The following is a 12,531-nucleotide window of genomic DNA, read 5'->3' on the forward strand; positions in this document are numbered from 1 at the left end:
TTATATTTTTGGTTATAACACATTTTTGAAAATAAGAACGAACTTTTAAGAAAAATAAATGTATACATGGCTACAATAAATATATATTTAGTTCAGATGAATGAATATAACATATATATTTTTAATTATAATTAAAAGTATTCGAATAACGAATATTTTGTGACAAAATAAACATCACTATGCACATTTTGTTATTTTTACTTATTTTTTTAGCAATTTTTAATAAATTTTTGCAAATACTGATAAATTTCTTTGATAAAAGACTACATTTTATTGCCGGAGAAGATATTTTGCATTGATACTTTAATTACTTCATGGCTTTATATTTAGCGAATAAACTATGAAAAAGACAAATAAAATGATTGTGGCCATGATTTGATTGACAGGCGGGCATTTCCAAATTGCCAAAAATAGTATTGACCCATTGGAATACTGTCAAATATTCATCTATTAATCCAATAATGCCTAGATTTTAGTTTTTTCATCAAAATAGAAATTTTTAAAATTTATCTGGAATTTTATTTACAAATTTGTAAACGTTAAAATTACAATTTTTAGATTTCATTTCAGAATAAAACATGATTAGTTTTCGTCTTCAACCTAAAATTAATGAAAAAAGCTTAATCAGAGACAAAATTTGTAAGAATTCAACTTATTGTTGGCTTAAAGTAGGGTCGAGCGTACAATAAATTTTTTCTAAGAGACAGTTTTGTAAATTTGTATAAGAGCATTTTCATGCTGTTTCCATAACTTGTACCTTCTTCTTTTAGTTATGACACATGTTCTGATCGTGGTTATTGTGTAAGATTCGGCTTAATTGATACTTGTTGTACTTAATTTTTTTTTCATTTTATTTATTCTTTATTGAATCTTTCTTAAGTAGAAATTTACAATAATTATTAAAATCTTAACCTGACAAGGGGATTTGAGTGATCCATTAGTTTCGACAGGTAGGTTAAACTGGAGAGTTTGCTCTCCTCACGTATTATGGGGGCATTGAGATCCCTGTGAATATTACTATTGCGAATGTAACACGGGGCACCTGTTATTGTCCTTAACAGTGCTGACTGCTTTCTTTGCAATTTTTCAACATAAGATGAGGATGCTGTTCCCCATAGCTATATCGGTTCAATGACAGTCTTGTACAAAAGTACTTTGTACTCTAAGTCTAGATCAGACCGTGGGCGAATTAGCCAGTGCAATTGAGCTGACTTTAATTTTATTTGTGTAACCTTAGCTGGAATTTTGACGTTGTTTATGTGTATTGGAGAACTCTCCCCTGCCAGCAACTCAACTAACTTTAAATGAATTAAAAGCCGACTTTTTCATCAACTAGTAATGGTTGATTCTTGGATTATTTTTAATGGGGCCAACTGACTATTTTAACATGGCGATGTCCTACGCAGTAGTCAATTGTCCGACTCTGCATGACTTTTCAACTAGCTTAAAGTTAGTTACTAAAAAATTAGCTTAAAGGTAACTCTTTATTAACTAACTTAAAGTTAGTTGCAGAAAAGTCAAGTAATAGTTTTCTTTTGTACTCCCTACTGCATTAATTAATAACATTTTATTTAAATATATTTAAAATTTAACTACTAGTTATCTAAATTACATTTCGCTTTAATACAAGTTATGATATTAGTTCGTTAAAATTAATAGACATCAGTTTTCTGCAGGGGAACTAATAATAACACCGGTATCCATAAAATTATGAATGATTTGTTCATTATTTCCATGATTTCCATTGATCCAAATCTAAAATAAATTTTAAAATGTTATGTGTAATGTTAACTGTTAATGTATTATATTTACAGTATTAATCAGCAGAATTTAGGGACCGAGTTTTGAAATATTTAACCTTTTATAATTAATTTTTCCAATTTACTGACTCTAATTTCTCAACGTATACAAGAAAATGACAAAAATTTAAAACAAAATTCCAAATAATAAAGAAACATGAGAAAACATGTCGAAACAAATTGCTCTCCAGATAATTTTGGGGTACTCCCGCTTTATATGATAGTTAGCTTGTAGCTAGTCTTTAAAAGTCGGTTGTTTACGTTAATAAATACTAAATTTTGGAACATTTCTGCATTACATTGTTGTTCGTTTATAGTCAGTCTAATAAAGTTAACAAATAAAATCATAATAATACAGAAACAAGAGAAACATGTTGAAATACAATTAATTCTCTCCAGATAATTTTGAGGCACTTCTGCATTACATTATAGTTAGCTTGTAGTTAGTATTTAAAAGTCGGTTCTTTACGTTGCCAAATACAAAATTTCGGGACAGCTCTGCATTACATTGTAGTTAGCTTATAGTCAGTCTGTAAAAGTAAACTAGAAGTGAATTTTTATCGTAGTCGACTACAAAATTGGTGGCAGGGTCGTCTTAGAGTAAATGTAACGTGGGTACATTTTGTTGCATTGACATTTATTTTCCATTTGCCCAGCCATTTTTCCAATTCGCCAATGTGAGTCTGGAGCAGCGTTGCCACTCACAATTTATTTTTCTTACCAAAGTTCCGACAAAAAACTACCAAAACGTTCCAAAAACTAACAAATTTCCTTAGGGACATTGGGATTGCTTCTGTTTAGAGTTTCATTATTTTTAAAACTAATATGTAATATCATACAATGATTTGCTCCAAAGAATCAATGGTTTACTTTTACGTATTTAGACAAAATTTCCAAATACTTTCGTACTATATAGTTTACTTTATGGATAAATCCTTCTATTATACTACGGTTAACTAATTTGCTATTTATTGATAATAAAATTATTTTCCTAAAAAGGGGCTATATGGCTGTAATAGGATCAATTGTGAACCAATCGACATAGATTTCGGTTCTTAAAAAACTGTTTCAACAGACAGACGGGCGAACATGGCTATATCGTCTTTGAATCTAATAAGAACGTAGAAAAAATATATACTTACAAACGGAATCACAAAATCAATATACCCTAATATTTTTATACCCATCAAAAAGATTTGGGTATATTAATTTTGTGATTCCGTTTGTAAGGAATCAAAAAATATACCAAATTGTATATTCATTCATGAATCTGGCTTCTTAGAAAAAAATGAATTAGTGTGGCCTCCAGTAGGTCTGTGGTTTATGTTATAGCTGAGGCATTGGTTTATTCAGGCCTAGAAGTATTCCTTCGGATTTTATGTAAAATCCTCATTTCAAACTAACAAACTTACTAACATTCATCAATCAGAAATGTTAAAATACATAGAAACTTAATATTTTCTTAGAACAAACTATAAACTTAACAAGGATAAACTTAAGATTGACGTATTAATTGAAATTCTTATTACTTTGCCATAACAAGGTCAGAAATGTTTATAAATTCATATGCATGAGATCAAAATTATCTCATCCTACCAAATTTGGATCAAAATTTAAACCTACCAACCAAACTACCAAAAGTCATTACAGAGATTTGAAACTACCAATTTTGGTCCAATTGGACCAAAGTGGCAACGCTGGTCTGGAGTTGTGATGAAGCTATTAAAGGGTTTTCATGTATACTTACAAATGCGGTATCGTCCGCAAATGTAGATGTGTGAGTCAGTGCGCTCGTTGGCATATCTGCAGTATATTATCCCTAGTTTACTCCAGCAGATATTTTACGATGTGAAGAGATCACATCTTTAGATCTGATTTGAAAAGTTCTTTCACATATGTAATTTTTAAGCAGTTTGTGAACATTCGCAGATAGTAATGTGATAATTTTGTGTATTAGTCCATCGTGCCAGACTTTATCAAAAGCTTGAGAAATATCTATGAATAATGCTGAACAATATTGCTTGCTCTCCAAGGCCTTCCGAATAGGAGTGGTTATTCGATGTACCTGTTCGATAGTGCTGTGTTTTCTTCTGAAACCGAACTGATGATCAGGAATAATGCAATTATCGTTAAGGTGTACTATAAGGCTTTCGAGCAATAACTTTTCGAAAAGTTTTGAGAATATAGACAAGAGGCTAATGGGACGGTATGAAGTCACTTGAGTGACATCTTTTCCTGGTTTTGGTATCATAACTATATCAGATATTTTCCATGAGATAGGAAAATATCTAATACGTAGCATCGAGTTAAAAATGAACAGAATAATTTTCAGTGCTGAATTGGTCAGGTTACTTATCATGGTGGTAGTAATTTTAGCTGTACCAGGTGATTTTCCTGCCTTTGACCTTTGCTTGTCGTCTTAATGGTAGAGAGCCTGAATTTTATTGTGTGGAACCTCGTTATCTATAATGTTGGCACTAATAGATGAATTTGTGTCATTTTGAGTAAACACATTCTCCAAGTGATTGGCGAATGCTTCAATTTTTTCTGAGGTATTTCTTGCCTATTCACCATTCTGGAGGCGTATGAGTGACTCATATGCAATAGGGCATTGCATATTTTTGACAGCCTTCCAGAGACTATATTCTGTTTTCTTAGTTGGGTCTAAGTTTTTGAGGTAATTTCTCAGATTAAATTCTTTATTATTTTTTAAGGCGATATGGAGTCTTCTTTGGCACTGATTAAGTTTAACCTTTATATTCGCAGATCGCGATTGCTGCCATTGACGTCTGAGTATTCTCTTTTCTTTTATAAGAGACTCAATGTTTCTAGGACATTTCTAATTTTTATGGTCTCGCAAGGTGACAGGGGGTGTAGACACATTGACAGCGTCTTGTAAAATATCGGTAAATATATCGACAGCGGATTGTATTTCGTGGTAATTTTTCAATGAGTTCGTCTTCTTGTTAAGGAAACAAGAATAATCGTTTTACAATTTATTTGGAGTTTCTAAAAACATTAAAATTGTAGGCGAGTGGTCTGACGAGAGGTCCAGTGAAGGGATCACTGAAATAAATTCTCGTTTTATATTTTTTTTATTACAGCAAAGTCAATTAGATCGGGAATCTTATTGAGGTCTGTAAGCCAATAAGTAGGTTAGCCACTAGATATGGCATCTAGTCTGTTATGCGATATTGTTTCTAACAATTACCTACCTCTGGGAGTAATGAGGCGAGAGCCCCAATATGTTTTGCATTATAATCACTAGCTGCTATAAATCTTGGATCAAGAGTTTTAAAGTATTCGAGAAACTGCTCTCGATTAACATTATACCGAGGAGGACTATATATTGAAGATATTGTAACTCTACAATCTGGTATATTTATAGATGTGGCCTGGATGTGGTCCATTTTGTATTCTGGCATTGGAAAATGCCTAATATTTTTTCTCTCTAAAATAGCTGTTCAGCCACAAGCTCTATCACTTGGATGTTTTGTGTCATAAGTTTAGTATCCGTTAATTCTGAAACAATTCTTTAGGGTAAAGTGTGTTTCAGAGACTAGTAGTACATCAATATCTTGAAGTAGCTGGAATTGTTGTACTTCAAGCAGGATCTGCATGCTTTGATTCTGCATCAATGGTTGAAACATATTTTGCATGTTCACCTTGAAACTGTTCATGGTTTGAATTAGATTCTCAATGGAGCTTTGAGAATTTGTTTCGGGTACAGGTACACCCTCTTTTAATGCATGTGCATTGGGCACTAGAAGTTTGTTTTGCATTCATTTGGGTAACGGAACCCTCTTTTGTCGTATTCTATATTGAGCACTAGAAGTATCAGGAAGGCTTGGGAAGTTAGAAGCCTTATATTGAGCATATAAATTTCTTCTGGCCTTGGTTGATTGTTAGATCTGTAGGAATACTGGACACCCGCGATAGTTTGCAGTGTGATTTTGACCACAGTTACTGCATTTTCTTTTATTAGTATCTGTTTTTGGTTAGGGACATTCTTGACTCTTATGAATGTCTCCAAATCTCACACAAACAGAAGGTAATTTGCAAAATGTTCTGGTGTGTCCGAACTCTTGGCAATTTAGGCATTGAGGAGGACCTCTGCGCTTAATGGGTTCCTCTACCGTAATTCTGCTATTTAGAAGATATCTTAAGCTTTATATTGGATGTGTATCACTCTTTTTGTTTAATTGTGAAGAGTTAAAAATAATTTCAGCCCTAAACATTGGCTAAGGAATTTTATCCTTGTTAAATATATTGTGAATGGACTTCACTTCATAACCTTCAAACTCTAGCGCTTTTTTAATGCCATCAGTTGGAACTGAACTATCTACACCTTTGATAACTACTGTCAAACTCTTTGCACTTTTTAGTTGATACGTGTAAGGAGTGCAAAACGATTCTGACTTACCGAATTTGTTTTCGCCTGTTTTGGATTTGGTTCCAATTTTGAAGTCCTAGGGCTGGACTTACGTTTTGTATAAGTAACGTAACGGTCCATTCCTGTTTGGATCTTTTCTGTTCTATTCAAGCTCAATGTACTTTGAGTATTTTTTGGTATGACACCAGTATTTTTTGGCATAGGACTTAACTGATTCTCCTTATCATTAATGGTTTTCATAGTGTTAATATTGTTCTTAGTACTATTCATGATATAAAGAAAACAAGGTAACTCCGTTCTCTCTCAATGAAAAGTTTTTTGACGTAAATAAGAATTATTGAAATTTATTTTTTGTAAACAAATAAGGAGAAACGTTGCCACACATGTAGAAGGGAAAATCATATTTAGGAAATTAGAAATAAAAAATGTGGAATTTATTTACTAGATACAAGAATTCACAGAAAGAATCAAGATGATAAACCATATATTCGTTAGAATATTCGAATCAGAGGTATCATTTGAAAGGGGTTTTAAAGCTAAATCCAATGCTTCCAAGTTTAGTACACCATTAGACGCGGATTCAAAAACCTATCAAATTATTCTCATGTTGTATATTTTATTTTAGAAAAACTGTACAATTAAAAAAAGTACTAAAAAGTGTCTTATTTGTAAGCACCCATCAGCCATCGATAGACTCAGAATATTTTGGGAACCATGATAAAACATAACAATTGTCTGTTCTAACGATATTTTCATCAAAACGGTCCAGCTCACAAACGGACAACATTAAACCCAACACAAATCCCAAAATATTTTGGTTAATATCATATAACATAAGCTGCATTTTTGCGAGTCGGTCTATGGTAGCATTCCTTTGAAGATCCGTCGAAATCTAGAGGTTTTTGCTTGGCATGTCTCTTAAAGTTAATCCGAAGGCCCTATTTGATTGGATTGGATTGGACACAAAGAAGAAATTACAGAGAAATCATATCTGTTTTACGGAGAATGGCCCGCACTACTTACAAGCAAACTTCAAATCAGCAGGGTCCGTCCGCATAGTGAGGAACGGTTTTTAACATTTTTATTATTTTCTTTATTACTTGTATTTTATGTTGAAGAATATTTGAAATTCAAATTTTGAATTTAGTTTGAAAAATATTTTCTATTTTTATATTGAAAGAAAAAAAAAATAATAAACAAAAAACTTGGATTTATAAAGTAAATATGGTAGCATATAAAAAAATAAATCGCTTAAACGTCAGAAGTTAAAGACGTGCAGTAGTACACCACAAAGTATTTGTAAAACAAATACACCATGGTGAGTACCTAATACTATAAGTATGAATGAGAGAATGAGTGTAACTGATATTGTATGCTTTTGCTTGTGCTCATCCACTCTATCCACAAAAACAATACCAGTTGCTTATGGTTTTGAGTTGAATACTGTATTGTATTTGTTTCTTGCTCTCAAATAACTGTTGTACTACAAATATTTTTGACTATTTGTTGTTACTTATAGTAATACAAAGAATCTATATTGATGCAGTATGTTTATTTATATTAAATAAGATTATTTCAAAACAAAAGAAAAATATGTAATAAATGAATAATAAATTAGTGAATATTTTTATATTTATTTTTTATTTATTTATATTTTTATTTAATATTCTAGTTCAGTTCTAGTTCAGTTTTCAGTTTTTTTATTTAATATTTATTTAAAATGAAAAACGAATTCAATTACCAAAACCTTGTTTTCAATTATTTTATTTATTGATGTTTCATTTTTGATTGATTTCACACAACATTTTTATTTGTTTCTAATTTTTTTGTTGTTAAATACGTATTTGATTATACATTTTTATGATTCAAACACAAAATGAATTGAACCATTTTAAAATTTTCGTTTAATAGTTTAACTGAATTTTTTTAAAATCTGTTTTTTTCTGTGATATTTTCTGATAGTAATTCAACATTTTCTGAAAATAATTCTAGTGAACTTTTGAGGATATTGAAATTAAATTTTACATAAATATTCTTAGGTGGTCTCCAGAGTTATATTTTTTAATCGACATAAAATCAATAATAAATGAAAAGAAAATATATAGATATTCCTTATCATCATATATTTGATAAAAAAAATTAAAATACAACATTTAAAAGAACATTTTTTTTTTTTAATTTTGAAAAATGTCTCTCAAAAAAAGTCTAAGCCTAATATCTGATCTAAAGAAAAGTGTAACGAGAAACAGCTTTTTGTGATTTAAAGTGGGCACAAGTCTCAAATGATGTGTATTGTCGTAGTGAACTCGAAAAAAAAAATAAAAAATAATTTTCCCACCTATTGAAAATAATGATCTCATCACAAATTATAAAAAAAGTTTCCTACATTTTTTAGAAAAAATAATCATAAAATTGTTTGAAGTACTTTTATTCCACAGAATTACTTTTAGTGCTTCAGAATTCCTACATAAATTAAAAAAGTCATTAAGTAAAAAGCTAAATATTTTTGTAAACTTTTCTTAAAATTACGATAATTTTTACATATTTCGAAAAAATTCAATTCTTTGTAATGCGCTAAATAAAAGTCTTTTTGTGGACCAAAAATATTCTTACAAATTTTACAATTTAGGGAATATTTGAGATGAATTTCGACAAAAGTTAAAAACTTATTTTTTGGAAAATTGTACTGAGATCAGGATTTTCAATTAGGAAACTAAGGACCCTTTCAAAAGTTTTGTTTGGTATTTTTTCATTTAAATGTTTTTTTTAATTCGGATCATAAATGCACTTTTATTGATTTTAAAAAAATTGAGTCGAGGTGACCAATTTTAAGGGCCTTACCACTGGACTCCATTGGACCTACGGAGTCTACAGATTGTAAGTAGATACGCAAACACCTCAGCTCTAACTATGTTAAATTTTGCTACGATATAGATCACGAGATACCGAATATACATTATAAAATAATAAAAAAATGTTTCTAAACAACTGTGTTTTTATACGCTTGCAGCATACAATAAGTTATTTGTTGTACAACCATCATTATCTATTTTATTTGTTTGGCAAACGTATAGCAAAACAAGTATGTTACTCTTATTCTCTTTGTACTCACTCACACAACCTATGTTTGAGAAAATAACAATATCAACTTGTACCAGAACTACTCAACTACTCATCAATACGCACTCACCGTAGTAGACACTATAAAACTTGTGCAAACAGTTGTAACTGTGCACGTCTTTATCAGAAGTTTAACATGGATACGAAAAGAGAGAACGGTTATACCAAAGTAAATTTATAAAGTAGACTCATTTGAACAGCTGACTATTTTTTTTAAACTTGCTATTTGTGGACTTACTTGTCAAAAATGTTTATGTTGCCATATTTGTTTTCATTTTAACGCTTGCTTTTGTACAAATTTCTGAGTAATTTGTTGTATTTAATGTGAAAAAGTGTATTTTAAGTGTATAATATTTTTAAAAATGTTCTAATTTTTAAAAAATAAAGAAAACTCTGTGACTTTTAATATAAATAACAACATATTTTTGGAAAGTACAACAATAATGCCATATTTTCCATTAACTATTGGTTCATTTTTGTAAACAAATTTTGACAAGTGAGTATTTCGAACAAAAACAAATTGCCTGTGGTTTTTGTAGACGTTTGTTGTACAACAACTCGTGTCGCTACTTTATTAATTTACTTTGGGTTATACTTTACTTTTTCTACTATGGTACTATTTGTGATATTGTCTACATTAGCATTACTATTTACATCAACCATTGAATTAGTTTTCTGTTTATCTATTTTTTTTTTTGCACTATCTTCCACACAATTGTCTTGTTTTGGCGCACTTGAGAGAGGAAATCTCTCGTTTGTTGTTGTTCTTGAGTCTGCTGTTGTTTATTTATATTTTCTTTTGTGTTATTATCCACAAAATTGCTTTGGTTTGGCGCACTTGGGAGAGGTGATCTCTCGTTTGTTGTTGTTCTTGCATTTAAATAATTTTTATGATTTTTTGGATCATAATTGTTATTGTATGGAGAGCTCATAACAATGTATGCATTTTTTTCATTGCTACAGAGCCTCCTTTCACTTATTGGAGAGTTAGAGAAACTCATGCACAATAACACAAACACTACACTTTATTTAAGGGTTTGTTGTTCTTTTTTTCTTTTTTAATACTTTTTGTTATGCTACAATTTGTTATTGTTAATAATTGCATTAACAAAAACGACAATTTATTTTCGTTCCCACGACAATCGGTTCTTCGCACCGAAACGACTCGGAGTTCAACGAACAACGACCAAGGATTGTCAACCCAGCCACACCGACTTTACACGTGTCGCTGCTACAACAACAACAATTTATTTTATTTTCAAATGTATTTTTAATATTAAAAAATATACATATATACAGTCAAACTCGTTTATAACGAACTCCGCGGGACCAGTCAAATTTGTACGTTATAAGCGAAGTTTGTAATAAGACAGGTGAAGTTTTTGTAGTTCCAAAAATAAATTGGCATTTTACGAAATTTTAAGAATATGATTTATAAATTTATTTAATATTCTTTACAAAAAAACACCATTTTTTTGTTCATATTTTTCTTAACAAATTTAAGTTTTTTTTTTAACAAAGCAACATATATCCTTATGATTTCAACAAATAATTTTCAAGTCCGTTATAAAAAAAGGAAAATTGTATGAAAATGTACTTGATGGACTGAAAAAGTAGTTCGTTTTATACGAGGATTCGTAATAAACGAGTTCTTTATAAGAGAAGTTTTTTGTATGAAAATAGTTACCAAAATAGCGGGACTTGAAAACTTGTTCGTAATAACCGAGAATTCGTTATAACCGAGTTCGTTATAAGCGAGTTTGACTGTAAGTATTTAATTATCGTCCATTCGCTGTTACTTATCTTTGTTATATTTTTATTAATTATTTATAATAACAATGTTAGTTTTTGTGAGAGCGATTTAAAACACGTCTATCCACTATGAGAAAAACTTTTTTTAATGTTGCACTTAAAATAATTAAAAAGTGTTATAGAAAAAGAAACAACAAATTGTTTACTTTTGATCTTCAATTCAAGTACATATTATTTGAAGTTGCTTTGGAATTGCACAATTAGTAACTTTCAAAAAAATAGAATTTTAAATTAGAAATTTAAATTACACATGTTTGCTTAAAAATTTCTTGAAGTATTTTACACATTTCCTAAATGTGGCAATGCTATCTTTAAATATCTATATATATAAAAATGAAAGTGTGTTTGTATGTATGTACTATCCCAACAAACCAAAAAGCTTTAAAATTCGTTTATAACAAACTTACTACCATAAGCGTTAGGTTTGCAAAACTATTATGATAATTATTGTAAAATGCTTGTTAACAATTATTTTATCAAGAAAATTGAACCCTTGTGATAATATTCCTAGTTGCAGTTTACAACAAGCTTAGAATCGCAATTATGAAATAAGCTTACTGAAAAATAGTTTTTGAAACATGATTGAAATAAGCTTATTTTCGTAACATTTTTATAAGCTTATTAATTCAATTAAAACAATATTTTTTTTTTGTTTCATACATATTTTTTATTTTTCATTACTTTACTGATATTTTTCAATTATACTTTCTACAATTTTGCACTTTTCTATATATATTTTACGTATTAGTCTATTATTGAAATAGAATAGAATATAGAAAAAGCGGAATCTATAAAATAAAAAAGCACATTGTTCTATTATGTGGCATTTTTTATATATTAATTAAATTACCATTTTTAAACACAAATTTTATATTACTTTATTTTATAAAATTACAATCTTAAACACTTAAAAACACTGCCTTTGCCAAACTAAACAAGAAGACTGAAATGAAGAAGAATAATAATAAGAAAAACACGCAATAAAATAACGGGATATCTTATAGGAAAACAATTACAAAACTATTGCGATCATTAGTCTTTTACAATCACATTTGTAAAACTTGTTATCCTAACTAAGTGTACAGCAAGTATTATTGCAAATATTGTTGCTATACGAAGCGTTTTTTAAGCATTATTTTAAAAGTATTTATAATTTCCATTAAAATAAACCTATCATAAGTATCCTTATGAAATGTTGTAGAAAATTCTTTATTATAAGTTTATTTTAAAATGTAGTTATATTTTGATTATGGCTTGGTTTGTTGGGATGTTTGTTTGGGCTTTATAGACTGCTAAACGGCTGGACCGATTTTCCTGAAATTTTCACAGTTTCTTCCTGTATGTCTGGAAGGAACTATAGGCTACCTTTTATGTTGAAATTTCACGTGGGCGACGTGCCACGCCCAT

Source organism: Lucilia sericata, unplaced genomic scaffold (assembly GCF_015586225.1).
Source record: "Lucilia sericata isolate MDLA Ls3-8-SP2 unplaced genomic scaffold, ASM1558622v1 Contig000078F_arrow, whole genome shotgun sequence".
NCBI classification, from domain to species: domain Eukaryota; kingdom Metazoa; phylum Arthropoda; class Insecta; order Diptera; family Calliphoridae; genus Lucilia; species Lucilia sericata.